The sequence below is a fragment of the Rhipicephalus microplus genome, chromosome 5 (genome assembly GCF_043290135.1).
Source record: "Rhipicephalus microplus isolate Deutch F79 chromosome 5, USDA_Rmic, whole genome shotgun sequence".
Lineage (NCBI taxonomy): Eukaryota > Metazoa > Arthropoda > Arachnida > Ixodida > Ixodidae > Rhipicephalus > Rhipicephalus microplus.
In genome coordinates, this window is record NC_134704.1 from 162,321,160 (window position 1) to 162,335,881 (window position 14,722).

Consider the following 14,722-nt stretch of genomic DNA (forward strand, 5'->3'; position numbering starts at 1 on the left):
ACACGCGGTAGCATGTTTTGCTCGGCCTTCTGTCGATGAAGCACAGGTAAAGAGACAAGTCATTGTAGACAGACAAATAAGTGGATAGACAGATGAAAATAATAAAAAAGAATTTGACGCGGACGTGATTAGAACACGCAACCTTCTGATCTGGAGACAGACGTGCTTAAGTTGCTTGTGCCACCGAGTACACCTAGGGTAGCCGTTCGCCCACACGTGGTAGCATGTTTTGCACGGCCTTATGTCGATGAAGCACAGGTAAAGGGACAAGTCATTTTAGACAGACAAATAAGTAGATAGACAGATAGATGAAAATAATAAAAAGAGAATTTGACCCGGACGTGATTCGAACATATAACCTACTGATCTGGAGTCAGACGGGCTACCGTTGCACCTCCGAGTCCGCTCAGGGCAGCCGTTCGCACACACGTGGTAGCATGTTTCGCTCAGCCTTCTGTCGATGAAGCACAGGTAAAGAGACAAGTCATTGTAGACAGACAAATAAGTACATAGACAGATAGATGAAAATAACAAAAGAGAGAACTTGACATTGACGTGATTCGAACACGCAACCTTCTGATCTGGAGTAAGACGTCCTACCGGGTCGCCACCGAGTTGACTTAGTGTAGCCGTTCGCACACACGCAGTAGCATGTATTGCTCGGCCTTCTGTCGATGAAGCATAGGTGAAGAGAGAAGTCATTGAAGACACACAAATAAGTAGACAGATAGTTGAAAACAATAAAAAAGAGAATTTGACCCCGACGTGATTCGAACACGCAACCTTCTGATCTGGAGTCAGACGCGCTACCGTTGCGCCACCGAGTCCGCTTAGGGTAGCCGTTCGCACACACGTGGTAGCATGTTTTTTCGGCCTTCTGTCGATGAAGCACAGGTAAAGAGACAAGTCATTGTAGACAGACAAATAAGTAGATAGACAGATTGATGAAACTAAGAAAGAAGGAAATTTGATCCAGACGTGATTCAAACACGCAATCTTCTGATCTGGAGTCAGACGTGCTACCGTGTCGCCATCGAATCCGCTTAGGGTAGCCCCGCCGCGGTGGTCTAGTGGCTAAGGTACTCGGCTGCTGACCCGCAGGGCGCGGGTTCGAATCCCGGCTGCGGCGGCTGCATTTCCGATGGAGGCGGAAATGTCGAGGCCCGTGTGCTCAGATTTGGGTGCACGTTAAAGAACCCCAGTTGGTCAAAATTTGCGGAGCCCTGCACTACGGCGTCTCTCATAATCATATGGTGGTTTTGGGACGTTAAACCCCACAAATCAATCAATCAATCGCTTAGGGTAGCCGTTCGCACACACGCGGTAGCATGATTTGCTCGGCCTTCTGTCGATGAAGCACAGGTAAAGAGACAAGTTTTTGTAGACAGACAAATAAGTAGATACACAGATAAATGAAAAAAATAAATAAGCAAATTTGACCCGGACGTGATTCAAACTCGCAACATTCTGATCTGGAGTCAGACGTGCTACCGTGTTGCCACCGAGTCCATTAGGTAACCATTCGCACACACGTGGTAGCATGTTTTGCTCGGCCTTCTGTCGATGAAGCACAGGTAAAGAGACAAGTCATTGTAGACATACAGATAAGTAGATAGACAGATAGATGAAAATAATAAAAAAGAGGATTTGACCCGGTCGTGATTCGAACACGCAACCTTGTGATCTGGAGTCAGACGTGCTACCGTATCGCCACACAGTACACTTAGTGTAGCCGTTCGCACACACACGGTAGCATGTTTTGCTCGGCCTTCTGTCGATGAAGCACAGGTAAAGAGACAAGTCATTGTAGACAGACAAATAAGTAGATAGACAGATTGATGAAAATAAGAAAGAAGGAAATTTGATCCAGACGTGATTCAAACTCGCAACCTTCTGATCTGTAGTCAGACTTGCTAACATGTCGCCACCGAGTCCGTTTAGTGTGGCCATTCGCACACACGTGGTAGCATGTTTTGCTTGGCCTTCTGTCGAAGAAGCACAGCTAAAGAGAAGAGTCATTGTAGACAGACAAATAAGTAGATAGACAGATAGATGAAAATAATAAAAAGAGACTTTTACCCGGACGTGATTCGAACACGCAATCTTCTGATCTGGAGTCAGACGTGCTACCGTGTCGCCATCGAATCCGCTTAGGGTAGCCGTTCGCACACACGCGGTAGCATGATTTGCTCGGCCTTCTGTCGATGAAGCACAGGTAAAGAGACAAGTCTTTGTAGACAGACAAATAAGTAGATACACAGATAAATGAAAAAAATAAATAAGCGAATTTGACCCGGACGTGATTCAAACTCGCAACCTTCTGATCTGGAGTCAGACGTGCTACCGTGTCGCCACCGAGTCCATTAGGTAACCATTCGCACACACGTGGTAGCATGTTTTGCTCGGCTTTCTGTCGATGAAGCACAGGTAACGACACAAGTCATTGTAGACAGACAAATAAGTAGATAGACAAATAGATGAAAATAATAAAAAAGAGGATTTGACCCGGACGTGATTCGAACACGCAACCTTGTGATCTGGAGTCAGACGTGCTACGGTATCGCCACACAGTACACTTAGTGTAGCCGTTCGCACACACACGGTAGCATGTTTTGCTCGGCCTTCTGTCGATGAAGCACAGGTAAAGAGACAAGTCATTGTAGACAGACAAATAAGTGAATAGACAGATGAAAATATTAAAAAAAAGAATTTGACCCGGACTTGATTCGAACACGCAACCTTCTGATCTGGAGTCAGACGTGCTAAAGTTGCGCCACTGAGTCCGCTTAGGGCAATCGTTCGCACACACGCGGTAGCATGTTTTGCTCGGCCTTCTGTCGATGAAGCACAGGTAAAGGGACAAGTCATTGCAGACAGAGAAATAAGTAGATAGACAGATAGATGAAAATAATAAAAAGAGAGTTTGACGCGGACGTGATTAGAACACGCAACCTTCTGATCTGGAATCAAACTTGCTAAAGTTGCGCCACCGAGTCCGCTTAGGGTAGCCGTTCGCACACACGTGGTAGCATGTTTTGCACGGCCTTATGTCGATGAAGCACATGTAAAGGGACAAGTCATTTTACACAGAAAAATAAGTAGATAGACAGATAGATGAAAATAATAAAAAGAGAATTTGACCCGGACGTGATTCGAACATTTAACCCACTGATCTGTAGTCAGACGCGCTACCGTTGCACCTCCGAGTCCGCTTAGGGTAGCCGTTCGCACACACGTGGTAGCATGTTTTCTCGGCCTTCTGTCGATGAAGCACAGGTAAAGAGACAAGTCATTGTAGACAGACAAATAAGTAGATAGACAGATTGATGAAAATAAGAAAAAAGGAAATTTTATCCAGACGTGATTCATACTCGCAACCTTTTGATCTGGAGTCAGACATGCTAACATGTCGCCACCGAGTCCGTTTAGGGTGGCCGTTCGCACACACGTGGTAGCATGCTTTGCTCGGCCTTCTGTCGAGGAAGCACAGCTAAAGAGAAGAGTACTTGTAGACAGACAAATAAGTAGATAGACAGATAGATGAAAATAATAAAAAGAGACTTTTACCCGGACGTGATTCGAACACGCAACTTTTTGATCGGGAGTCAGACGTGCTACCGTGTCGCCATCGAATCCGCTTAGGGAAGCCGTTCGCACACACGCGGTAGCATGATTTTCTCGGCCTTCTGTCGATGAAGCACAGGTAAAGAGACATGTCATTGTAGACAGACAAATAAGTAGATAGACAGATGAAAAGAATAAAAAGAGATCTTGACCCGGACGTGATTCGAACACGCCACCTTCTGATCTGGCGTCAGACGCGCTACCGTTGCGCCACTGAATCCACTTAGGGTAGCCGTTCGCACACACGTGGTAGCATGTTTTTTCGGCCTTCTGTTGATGAAGCACAGGTAAAGAGACAAGTCATTGTATACAGACATATAAGTAGATAGACAGAATGATGAAAATAAGAAAAAAGGAAATTTGATCCAGACGTGATTCAAGCTCGCAACCTTCTGATCTGTAGTCAGACATGCTAACATGTCGCCACCGAGTCCGTTTTGGGTGGCCGTTCGCACACACGTGGTAGCATGTTTTGCTCGGCCTTCTGTCGAGGAAGTACAGCTAAAGAGAAGAGTCATTGTAGACAGACAAATAAGTAGATAGACAGATAGATGAAAATAATACAGAGAGACTTTTACGCGGACGTGATTCGAACACGCAACCTTCTGATCTGGAGTCAGACGTGCTACCGTGTCGCCATCGAATCCGCTTAGAGTAATCGTTCGCACACACGCGGTAGCATGATTTGCTCGGCCTTCTGTCGATGAAGCACAGGTAAAGAGACATGTCATTGTAGACAGACAAATAAGTGAATAGACAGATGAAAATATAAAAAAAAGAATTTGACCCGGACTTGATTCGAACACGCAACCTTATGATCTGGAGTCAGACGTGCTAAAGTTGCGCCACTGAGTCCGCTTAGGGCAACCGTTCGCACACACGCGGTAGCATGTTTTGCTCGGCCTTCTGTCGATGAAGCACAGGTAAAGGGACAAGTCATTGCAGACAGAGAAATAGGTAGATAGACAAATAGATGAAAATAATAAAAAGAGAGTTTGACGCGGACGTGATTAGAACACGCAACCTTCTGATCTGGAATCAAACTTGCTAAAGTTGCGCCACCGAGTCCGCTTAGGGTAGCCGTTCGCACACACGTGGTAGCATGTTTTGCACGGCCTTATGTCGATGAAGCACAGGTAAAGGGACAAGCCATTGTAGACAGACAAATAAGTAGATAGACAGATTGATGAAAATAAGAAAAAAGGAAATTTGATCCAGACGTGATTCATACTCGCAACCTTTTGATCTGGAGTCAGACATGCTAACATGTCGCCACCGAGTCCGTTTAGGGTGGCCGTTCGCACACACGTGGTAGCATGCTTTGCTCCGCCTTCTGTCGAGGAAGCACAGCTAAAGAGAAGAGTACTTGTAGACAGACAAATAAGTAGATAGACAGATAGATGAAAATAATAAAAAGAGACTTTTACCCGGACGTGATTCGAACACGCAACTTTTTGATCTGGAGTCAGACGTGCTACCGTGTCGCCATCGAATCCGCTTAGGGTAGCCGTTCGCACACACGCGGTAGCATGATTTTCTCGGCTTTCTGTCGATGAAGCACAGGTAAAGAGGCATGTCATTGTAGACAGACAAATAAGTAGATAGACAGATGAAAATAATAAAAAGAGATCTTGACCCGGACGTGATTCGAACACGCCACCTTCTGATCTGGAGTCAGACGCGCTACCGTTGCGCCACCGAATCCGCTTAGGGTAGCCGTTCGCACACACGTGGTAGCATGTTTTTTCGGCCTTCTGTTGATGAAGCACAGGTAAAGAGACAAGTCATTGTATACAGACATATAAGTAGATAGACAGAATGATGAAAATAAGAAAAAAGGAAATTTGATCCAGACGTGATTCGAACACGCAACCTTCTGATCTGGAGTCAGACGTGCTACCGTGTCGCCATCGAATCCGCTTAGGGTAATCGTTCGCACACACGCGGTAGCATGATTTGCTCGGCCTTCTGTCGATGAAGCACAGGTAAAGAGACATGTCATTGTAGACAGACAAATAAGTAGATAGACAGATAAAAATAATAAAAAGAGAGCTTGACCCGGACGTGATTCGAACTCGCAACGTTCTGATATGGAGACAGACGTGCTACCGTGTCGCCACCGAGTCCACTTAGTGAAGCCGTTCGTACACACGCGGTAGCATGTTTCGCTCGGCCTTCTGTCGATGAAGCACAGGTAAAGAGACAAGTCATCGTAGACAGACAAATAAAAAGTTAAACAGATGAAAATAATGAAAAAGAGAATTTGACCCGGACGTGATTCGAACACGCAACCTTCTGATATGGAGTCAGACGTGCTACCGTGTCGCCACCGAGTCCGTTAGGTAACCATTCGCACACACGTGGTAGCATGTTTTGCTCGACCTTCTGTTGATGAAGCACAGGTAAAGAGACAAGTCATTGTAGACATACAAATAAGTAGATAGACAGATAGATGAAAATAATAAAAAAGAGAACCTAACACGGACGTGATTCGAACACGCAACCCTCTGATCAGGAGTCGGACGTGCTACCGTGTCGCCACCGAGTCCACTTTGTGTAGCCGTTCGCACACACGCGGTAGCATGTTTTGCTCAGCCTTTTGTCGATGCAGTACAGGTAAAGAGACAAGTCATTGTAGACAGACACATAAGTAGATAGACAGATTAAAATAATAAGAAAGAGAATTTGACCCGGACGCGATACGAACACGCAACCTTCTGATCTGGAGTCGGACGCGCTAACAGTTCGCCACCGAGTCAACTTAAGGTAGCCGTTCGCACTCACGTGGTAGCATGTTTTGCTCGGCCTTCTCTCGATGAAGCACAGGTAAAGAAACAAGTCGTTGTAGACAAAGAGGTAGATAGACAGATGAAAATAACAAAAACGAGAACTTAACACGGACGTGATTCGAACACGCAACCCTCTGATCCGTAGTAAGACGCGCTACCGTGTCGCCACCGAATCCACTTAGCGTAGCCGTTCGCACACACGCGGTAGCTTGTCTTGCTCGGCCTTCTGTCGATGAAGCACAGGTAACGAGAAAAGTCATTGTACACAGACAAATAAGTAGATAGACAAATAGATGAAAATAAGAAAAAAGAGAATTTGACCCGGACGTGGTTCGAACACGCAACCTTCTGATATGGAGACAGACGTGCTACCGTGTCGCCACCGAGTCCACTTAGTGAAGCCGTTCGTACACACGCGGTAGCATGTTTCGCTCGGCCTTCGGTCGATGAAGCACACGTAAAGAGACAAGTCATCGTAGACAGAAAAATAAAAAGTTAAACAGATGAAAATAATAAAACAGAGAATTTGACGCGGACGTGATTCGAACACGCATCCTTGTGATCTGGAGTCAGACGTGCTACCGTGTCGCCACCGAGCCTGTTAGGTACCCATTCGCACACACGTGGTAGCATGTTTTGCTCGGCCTTCTGTCGATGAAGCACAGGTAAAGAGACAAGTCATTGTAGACATACAGATAAGTAGATAGACAGATAGATGAAAATAATAAAAAAGAGGATTTGACCCGGACCTGATTCGAACACGCAACCTTGTGATCTGGAGTCAGACGTGCTACCGTATCGCCACCGAGTACACTTAGCGTAGCCGTTCACACACACGCGGTAGCATGTTTTGCTCGGCCTTCTGTCGATGAAGCACAGGTAAAGAGACAAGTCATTGTAGACAGACAAATAAGTGGATAGACAGATGAAAATAATAAAAAAGAATTTGACCCGGACCTGATTCGAACACGCAACCTTCTGATCTGGAGTCAGACGTGCTAAAGTTGCGCCACTGAGTCCGCTTAGAGTAATTGTTCGCACACACGCTGTAGCATGTTTTGCTCGGCCTTCTGTCGATGAAGCAGAGGTAAAGGGACAAGTCATTGCAGATAGACAAATACGTAGATAGACAGATAGATGAAAATACTAAAAAGAGAATTTGACGCGGACGTGATTAGAACACGCAACCTTCTGATCTGGAGTCAGACGTGCTAAAGTTGCTTGCGCCACAGAGTCCACCTAGGGTAGCCGTTCGCCCACACGTGGTAGCATGTTTTGCACGGCCTTATGTCGATGAAGCACAGGTAAAGGGACAAGTCATTTTAGACAGACAAATAAGTAGATAGACAGATAGATGAAAATAACAAAAGAGAGAACTTGACATTGACGTGATTCGAACACGCAACATTCTGATCTGGAGTAAGACGTCCTACCGGGTCGCCACCGAGTTGACTTAGTGTAGCCGTTCGCACACACGCAGTAGCATGTATTGCTCGGCCTTCTGTCGATGAAGCATAGGTAAAGAAAGAAGTAATTGTAGACAGACAAATAAGTAGACAGATAGTTGAAAACAATAAAAAAGAGAATTTGACCCCGACGTGATTCGAACACGCAACCTTCTGATCTGGAGTCAGACGCGCTACCGTTGCGCCACCGAGTCCGCTTAGGGTAGCCGTTCGCACACACGTGGTAGCATGTTTTTTCGGCCTTCTGTCGATGAAGCACAGGTAAAGAGACAAGTCATTGTAGACAGACAAATAAGTAGATAGACAGATTGATGAAAATAAGAAAGAAGGAAATTTGATCCAGTCGTAATTCAAACTCGCAACCTTCTGATCTGTAGTCAGACATGCTAACAAGTCGCCACCGAGTCCGTTTAGTGTGGCCGTTCGCACACACGTGGTAGCATGTATTGCTTGGCCTTCTGTCGAGGAAGCACAGCTAAAGAGAAGAGTCATTGTAGACAGACAAATAAGGAGATAGACAGATAGATGAAAATAATAAAAAGAGACTTTTACCCGGACGTGATTCGAACACGCAATCTTCTGATCTGGAGTCAGACGTGCTACCGTGTCGCCATCGAATCCGCTTAGGGTAGCCGTTCGCACACACGCGGTAGCATGATTTTCTCGGCCCTCTGTCGATGAAGCACAGGTAAAGAGACAAGTCTTTGTAGACAGACAAATAGGTAGATACACAGATAAATGAAAAAAATGAATAAGCAAATTTGACCTGGACGTGATTCAAACTCGCAACCTTCTGATCTGGAGTCAGACGTGCTACCGTGTCGCCACCGAGTCTATTAGGTAACCATTCGCACACACGTGGTAGCATGTTTTGCTCGGCCTTCTGTCGATGAAGCACAGGTAAAGAGACAAGTCATTGTAGACATACAGATAAGTAGATAGACAGATAGATGAAAATAATAAAAAAGAGGATTTGACCCGGTCGTGATTCGAACACGCAACCTTGTGATCTGGAGTCAGACGTGCTACCGTATCGCCACACAGTACACTTAGTGTAGCCGTTCGCACACACACGGTAGCATGTTTTGCTCGGCCTTCTGTCGATGAAGCACAGGTAAAGAGACAAGTCATTGTAGACAGACAAATAAGTGAATAGACAGATGAAAATATTAATAAAAAAGAATTTGACCCGGACTTGATTCGAACACGCAACCTTCTGATCTGGAGTCAGACGTGCTAAAGTTGCGCCACTGAGTCCGCTTAGAGCAACCGTTCGCAAACACGCGGTAGCATGTTTTGCTCGGCCTTCTGTCGATGAAGCACAGGTAAAGGGACAAGTCATTGCAGACAGAGAAATAAGTAGATAGACAGATAGATGAAAATAATAAAAAGAGAATTTGACCCGGACGTGATTCGAACATTTAACCCACTGATCTGGAGTCAGACGCGCTACCGTTGAACCTCCGAGTCCGCTCAGGGCAGCCGTTCGCACACACGTGGTAGCATGTTTTGCTCGGCCTTCTGTCGATGAAGCACAGGTAAAGAGACAAGTCATTGTAGACAGACAAATACGTAGATAGACAGATAGATGAAAATAACAAAAGAGAGAACTTCACATCGACGTGATTCGAACACGCAACCTTCTGATCTTGAGTCAGACGTCCTACCGGGTCGCCACCGAGTTGACTTAGTGGAGCCGTGCGCACACACGCATTAGCATGAATTGCTGGGCCTTCTGTCGATGAAGCATAGAGTAAGAGAGAAGTCATTGTAGACCGACAAATAAGTAGACAGATAGTTGAAAACAATAAAAAAGAGAATTAGACCCCGGCGTGATTCGAACACGCAACCTTCTGATCTGGAGTCAGACGCGCTACCGTTGCGCCACCGAGTCCGCTTAGGGTAGCCGTTCGCACACACGTGGTAGCATGTTTTCTCGGCCTTCTGTCGATGAAGCACAGGTAAAGAGACAAGTCATTGTAGACAGACAAATAAGTAAATAGACAGATTGATGAAAATAAGAAAAAAGGAAATTTGATCCAGAAGTGATTCATACTCGCAATATTCTGATCTGGAGTCAGACATGCTAACATGTCGCCACCAAGTCCGTTTAGGGTGGCCGTTCGCACACACGTGGTAGCATGCTTTGCTCGGCCTTCTGTCGAGGAAGCACAGCTAAAGAGAAGAGTACTTGTAGACAGACAAATAAGTTGATAGACAGATAGATGAAAATAATAAAAAGAGAATTTGACCCGGACGTGATTCGAACATTTAACCCACTGATCTGGAGTCAGACGCGCTACCGTTGCACCTCCGAGTCCGCTCAGGGCAGCCGTTCGCACACACGTGGTAGCATGTTTTGCTCGGCCTTCTGTCGATGAAGCACAGGTAAAGAGACAACTCATTGTAGACAGACAAATAAGTAGATAGACAGATAGATGAAAATAACAAAAGAGAGAACTTCACATCGACGTGATTCGAACACGCAACCTTCTGATCTGGAGTCAGACGCGCTACCGTTGCGCCACCGAGTCCGCTTAGGGTAGCCGTTCGCACACACGTGGTAGCATGTTTTGCTCGGCCTTCTGTCGATGAAGCAAAGGTAAACAGACAAGTAATTGTAGACTTACAGATAAGTAGATAGACAGATAGACGAAAATAATAAAAAAGAGGATTTGACCCGGTCGTGATTCGAACACGCAACCTTGTGATCTGGAGTCAGACGTGCTACCGTATCGCCACACAGTACACTTAGTGTAGCCGTTCGCACACACACGGTAGCATGTTTTGCTCGGCCTTCTGTCGATGAAGCACAGGTAAAGAGACATGTCATTGTAGACAGACAAATAAGTGAATAGACAGATGAAAATAATAATAAAAAAGAATTTGACCCGGACTTGATTCGAACACGCAACCTTCTGATCTGGAGTCAGACGTGCTAAAGTTGCGCCACTGAGTCCGCTTAGAGCAACCGTTCGCAAACACGCGGTAGCATGTTTTGCTCGGCCTTCTGTCGATGAAGCACAGGTAAAGGGACAAGTCATTGCAGACAGAGAAATAAGTAGATAGACAGATAAATGAAAATAATAAAAAGAGAATTTGACCCGGACGTGATTCGAACATTTAACCCACTGATCTGGAGTCAGACGCGCTACCGTTGAACCTCCGAGTCCGCTCAGGGCAGCCGTTCGCACACACGTGGTAGCATGTATTGTTCGGCCTTGTGTCGATGAAGCACAGGTAAAGAGACAACTCATTGTAGACAGACAAATAGGTAGATAGACAGATAGATGAAAATAACAAAAGAGAGAACTTCACATCGACGTGATTCGAACACGCAACCTTCTGATCTGGAGTCAGACGTCCTACAGGGTCACCACCGAGTTGACTTAGTGTAGCCGTGCGCACACACGCATTAGCATGTATTGCTCGGCCTTCTGTCGATGAAGCATAGGTTAAGAGAGAAGTCATTGTAGACAGACAAATAAGTAGACAGATAGTTGAAAACAATAAAAAAGAGAATTTGACCCCGACGTGATTCGAACACGCAATCTTCTGATCTGGAGTCAGACGCGCTACCGTTGCGCCACCGAGTCCGCTTAGGGTAGCCGTTCGCACACACGTGGTACCATGTTTTACTTGGCCTTCTGTCGAGGAAGCACAGCTAAAGAGAAGAGTCATTGTAGACAGACAAATAAGTAGATAGACAGATAGATGAAAATAATAAAAAGAGACTTTTACCCGGACGTGATTCGAACACGCAACCTTCTGATCTGTAGTCAGACGTGCTACCGTGTCGCCATCGAATCTGCTTAGGGTAGCCGTTCGCACACACGCGGTAGCATGATTTCTCGGCCTTCTGTCGATGAAGCACAGGTAAAGAGAGAAGTCTTTGTAGACAGACAAATAAGTAGATACACAGATAGATGAAAATAATAAATAAGCGAATTTGACCCGGACGTGATTCAAACTCGCAACCTTCTGATCTGGAGTCAGAGGTGCTACCGTGTCGCCACCGCGTCCACTTTGTGTAGCCATTCGCACACACGCGGTAGCATGTTTTGCTCGGCCTTCTGTCGATGCAGCACAGGTAAAGAGACAAGTCATTGTAGACAGACAAATAAGTAGATAGACAGATGAAAATAATAAGAAAGGTAATTTGACCCTGACGCGATTCGAACACGCAACCTTCTGATTTCGAGTCGGACGCGCTAACAGTTCGCCACCGAGTTCACTTAGGGTAGCCGTTCGCACACACGTGGTAGCATGTTTTGCTCGGCCTTCTATCGATGAAGCACAGGTAAAGAAACAAGTCGTTGTAGACAGACAAAGAGGTAGATAGACAGATGAAAATAACAAAAACGAGAACTTAACACGTACGTGATTCGAACACGCAACCCTCTGATCTGGGTAAGACGCGCTACCGTGTCGCCACCGAATCCACTTAGCCTAGCCGTTCGCACACACGCGGTAGCTTGTTTTGCTCGGCTTTCTGTCGATGAAACACAGGTAACGAGACAAGTCATTGTAGACAGACAAATAAGTAGATAGACAAATAGATGAAAATAATAAAAAAGAGAATTTGCCCCGGACGTGCTTCGAACACGCAACCTTCTGATCTGGAGTCAGACGTGCTACCGCGTCGCCACCGAGTCCGTTAGGTAACCATTCGCACACACGTGGTAGCATGTTTTGCTCGGCCTTCTGTCGATGAAGCACAGGTAAAGGGACAAGTCATTGCAGTTAGACAAATAAGTAGATAGACAGATAGATGAAAATACTAAAAAGAGAATTTTACCCGGACGTGATTCGAACATTTAACCTATTGATCTGGAGTCAGACGCGCTACCGTTGCACCGCCGAGTCCGCTCAGGGCAGCCGTTCACACACACGTGGTAGCATGTTTTGCTCGGCCTTCTGTCGATGAAGCACAGGTAAAGAGACAAGTCATTGTAGACAGACAAATAAGTAGATAGACAGATAGATGAAAATAACAAAAGAAAGAACTTGACAACGACGTGATTCGAACACGCAACCTTCTGATCTGGAGTCAGACGTCCTACCTGGTCGCCACCGATTTGACTTAGTGTAGCCGTTCGCACACACGCAGTAGCATGTATTGCTCGGCCTTCTGTCGATGAAGCATAGGTAAAGAGAGAAGTCATTGTAGACAGACAAATAAGTAGACAGATAGTTGAAAACAATAGAAAAGAGAATTTGACCCCGACGTGATTCGACCACGCAACCTTCTGATCTGGAGTCAGATGCCCTACCGTTGCGCCACCGAGTCCGTTTAGTGTGGCCGTTCGCACACACGTGGTAGCATGTTTTGCTTGACCTTCTGTCGAGGAAGCACAGCTAAAGACAAGAGTCATTGTACACAGACAAATAAGTAGATAGACAGATAGATGAAAATAATGAAAAGACACTTTTACCCGGACGTGATTCAAACACGCAAACTTCTGATCTGGTGTCAGACGTGCTACCGTGTCGCCATCGAATCCGCTTAGGGTAGCCGTTCGCACACACGCGGTAGCATGATTTGCTCGGCCTTCTGTCGATGAAACACAGGTAAAGAGACAAGTCTTTGTAGACAGACAAATAAGTAGATAAGCAGATAGATGAAAATAATAAATAAGCGATTTTGACCCGGACGTGATTCAAACTCGCAACCTTCTGATCTCGAGTCGGACGCGCTAACAGTTCGCCACCGAGTCCACTTAGGGTAACCGTTCGCACACACGTGGTAGCATGTTTTGCTCGGCCTTCTATCGATGAAGCACAGGTAAATAAACAAGTCGTTGTAGACAGACAAAGAGGTAGATAGACAGATGAAAAAAACAAAAACGAGAACTTAACATGTACATGATTCGAACACGCAACCCTCTGATCTGGGTAAGACGCGCTACCGTGTCGCCACCGAATCCACTTAGCCTAGCCGTTCGCACACACGCGGTAGCTTGTTTTGCTCGGCCTTCTGTCGATGAAGCACAGGTAAAGAGACAAGTCATTGTAGACAGACAAATAAGTAGAAAGACAGATTTATGAAAATAAGAAAGAAGGAAATTTGATCCAGACGTGATTAAAACTCGCAACCTTCTTATCTGTAGTCAGACATGCTAACATGTCGCCACCGAGTCCGTTTAGTGTGGCCGTTCGCACACACGTGGTAGCATGTTTTACTTGGCCTTCTGTCGAGGAAGCAAAGCTAAAGAGAAGAGTCATTGTAGACAGACAAATAAGTAGATAGACAGATAGATGAATATAATAAAAAGAGACTTTTACCCGGACGTGATTCGAACACGCAACCTTCTGATCTGGAGTCAGACGTGCTACCGTGTCGCCATCGAATCTGCTTAGGGTAGCCGTTCGCACACACGCGGTAGCATAATTTGCTCGGCCTTCTGTCGATGAAGCACAGGTAAAGAGACAAGTCTTTGTAGACAGACAAATAAGTAGATACACAGATAGATGAAAATAATAAATAAGTGAATTTGACCCAGACGTGATTCAAACTCGCAACCTTCTGATCTGGAGTCAGACGTGCTGCCGTGTCGCCACCGCGTCCACATTGTGTAGCCATTCGCACACACGCGGTAGCATGTTTTGCTCGGCCTTCTGTCGATGCAGCACAGGTAAAGAGACAAGTCATTGTAGACAGACAAATAAGTAGATAGACAGATGAAAATAATAAGAAAGAGAATTTGACCCGGACGCGATTCGAACACGCAACCTTCTGATTTCGAGTCGGACGCGCTAACAGTTCGCCACCGAGTCCACTTAGGGTAGCCGTTCGCACACACGTGGTAGCATGTTTTGCTCGGCCTTCTATCGATGAAGCAC

At 45.8% G+C, this 14,722-nt stretch overlaps 5 non-coding genes across 5 annotated transcripts; all 5 read right to left on the reverse strand.

Annotated features, from left to right (window-relative positions):
* Positions 1-755: 755 nt before the first annotated feature.
* TRNAW-CCA (transfer RNA tryptophan (anticodon CCA)) lies at positions 756-827 on the reverse strand. The gene has a single exon. It is a non-coding gene; the product is annotated as a tRNA-Trp (tRNA).
* A 4,429-nt stretch (positions 828-5,256) lies between these two features.
* Positions 5,257-5,328, reverse strand: TRNAW-CCA (transfer RNA tryptophan (anticodon CCA)). Its single transcript has one exon. It is a non-coding gene; the product is annotated as a tRNA-Trp (tRNA).
* A 2,673-nt stretch (positions 5,329-8,001) lies between these two features.
* Positions 8,002-8,073, reverse strand: TRNAW-CCA (transfer RNA tryptophan (anticodon CCA)). Its single transcript has one exon. It is a non-coding gene; the product is annotated as a tRNA-Trp (tRNA).
* Positions 8,074-9,701: 1,628 nt separating this feature from the next.
* Positions 9,702-9,773, reverse strand: TRNAW-CCA (transfer RNA tryptophan (anticodon CCA)). The gene has a single exon. It is a non-coding gene; the product is annotated as a tRNA-Trp (tRNA).
* A 1,630-nt stretch (positions 9,774-11,403) lies between these two features.
* TRNAW-CCA (transfer RNA tryptophan (anticodon CCA)) lies at positions 11,404-11,475 on the reverse strand. The gene has a single exon. It is a non-coding gene; the product is annotated as a tRNA-Trp (tRNA).
* Positions 11,476-14,722: the final 3,247 nt, after the last annotated feature.